This window comes from Peromyscus leucopus, chromosome 18 (assembly GCF_004664715.2).
Source record: "Peromyscus leucopus breed LL Stock chromosome 18, UCI_PerLeu_2.1, whole genome shotgun sequence".
NCBI lineage: Eukaryota > Metazoa > Chordata > Mammalia > Rodentia > Cricetidae > Peromyscus > Peromyscus leucopus.
Genome location: NC_051078.1, coordinates 35,686,579 through 35,688,743, shown reverse-complemented (window position 1 = coordinate 35,688,743; position 2,165 = coordinate 35,686,579). Strand labels below are relative to the sequence as shown.

The 2,165-nt window shown below is 48.5% G+C and overlaps 1 protein-coding gene across 1 annotated transcript in view; it reads left to right on the top strand.

Annotated features, from left to right (window-relative positions):
• The first annotated feature begins 840 nt into the window (after positions 1-840).
• Positions 841-2,165, top strand: part of LOC119086202 — a 62,541-nt gene continuing 61,216 nt past the window's right edge. The window contains exon 1 of the mRNA XM_037196812.1: positions 841-984. The gene's annotated coding sequence lies outside the window, so the exon portion shown is untranslated. The remainder of the gene's footprint in view (positions 985-2,165) is intronic.

Sequence of the window (2,165 nt, the reverse complement as noted above, 5' to 3'; positions counted from 1 at the left end):
ACCCAAGGGCATTTCCCCGAGAAATGGGGGACCCTGTGGAGACTTAGCCGTTAGAGAAACTTTCTAGAAAAGAGGGATTTGGGGGGGAATCAGTTCCTGCAAACCCAAAATGAAAAAAAGTCTTCAAGATTCCATCATAGTCAGTCTTGTAGAGGTTTGTAGAGTCCAGTTTTGCAAAAACGACTCACAGATCTGTTGTTAGTCCTCAGCCCCGCCTGGCCTGGGTCTGCCCATGGATGCTGATGGGAGACCTGCCCTCACCCCTCTTTGCTGGGACAGCACCATTATCACTGGGCACTAGGTAGCACCAAGCCACCTTGGTGTCTAGAGACACTGCCATTACCAGGACTGGTATTGTCAGACCCCCTGTGAGAATCTACAGATGAGTTCAGAAGAATGTGGAGCTAAAATGAAGCCCAGGAATGTGACCCCATGGGGAGAATGGAGAACATGCCTCTGGAAGTCAGGAAGCTTCTATGTTGGTCCACCCCACCATGGACATACTCTCTGATGATGGGAAAGAGTCACTCTCTTTAGACTCCCCACTCAGGAAGCTGAGGCAGGTGGATCTCTCTGTGAGTTTGGGCCAACCTGGTCTACAAAGTTCAGAGCTCAGAGTTCTAGGACAGGCAGGGCTGTTACGAAGGGAAACTCTGTCTCAAAAACAAACAAACAAACATCCCCCCCCAAAAAAACCCCAAAACAACACTTTGTCTCAGAATATCAATAAATATAAAATAGAATGTATGTGAGAAAGACAATTAACATCTTTGTCTAGAAGAACGGTTAACATTCCCGTTGCTTGGTCAGTCCGTTCCTTAACCTGGATTTCATCTATCCTTCTGGCCGCCTAGCTATCTGCCAAAGCTACTCTGACCTTCCTTGGGGTGGCCTATACACCAACATATTCAGTGACTGGCCGGATCCTGTTGTCCTGGGAACCTTTACGCCCTTTGGATGTGGTAGCATTTCTCTTCCTCATAGGTATGTCTGGTGTCAGGTAAAGTAGAATTTGTGGGTAAAGTAAAGCTGTGAGAGAGGAGCTGATGCCAGCGCCATTTTTTTAGGCTGTCAATCTGCTTGGGAAAGAAGTTAGGGAGAGTGAAATATTTATGCATAAAATAAATATGCATGCATAGGCATATATGTTCAAAGCGTCTCCCTACATAGGACTGCAAATTGACACAGGCTAAATTTTGTGGTCTCAGTCTAATAGTGTCATCCGTGCAGGTATGCTGTGGGGATGCTGTGGGGATGCTGTGAGGATGCTGTGGGGATGCTGGGGGGATGATGTGGGGATGCTGTGAGGATGATGTGGAGATGATGTGAGGATGCTGTGGGGATGCTGGGGGGATGCTGTGAGGATGCTGTGGGGATGCTGTGGGGATGCTGGGGGGATGCTGTGGGGATGCTGTGAGGATGATGTGGAGATGATGTGAGGATGATGTGGGGATGATGTGGGGATGATGTGGGGATGATGTGAGGATGATGTGGGGATGCTGTGGGGATGATGTGGGGATGCTGTGGGGATGATGTGGGGATGCTGGGAGGATGATGTGGGGATGCTGGGAGGATGCTATGAGAGCAGAGAGGCTTATATGGGAGCAAGGTTTCAGGAGGGTGCAGCCTGGAGACAGAAGCAGGAAACCGTTAGGTGAGTCCTGCTTCCTATGGGCTTCCTTGCCTCTTAAGAACCAGGCAACACTGGCAGAACTCCATCCTCCAGCTGCACAAGACCTGCAATCTCCCTCAGCCTTTCTCGTGTTAGGACTTCCTCCCTGGGAACTGTGTCCGCTGTCTGTCCTCTGGCTTTGACATTCTGCCATCGTGGAACCTCCTCCTCTGCTGTCTCGAACAGATCTCCTTAGCTGGAGCAAATGGGAGATTTGCTCTTCCTTCCTTCCTTCTTTCCTTCCTTCCTTTTTTTTTTTTTTTTTTTTTTTTTTTTTTTTTTTTTTTTTTTTTGAGACACGGTCTCTCTACATATCTCTGTCTGTCCTGGAACTCACTCTGTAGACCAGGCTGGCCTCGAACTCACAGAGATCCGCCTGCCTCTGCTTCCCGAGTGCTGGGAGTAAAGTCATGTGCCGCCACACACAGCACATCTTCTTTTCTTGATTCACACCCCCCAGGCTTTATTTTATTTTATTGAAAATACATGTTTT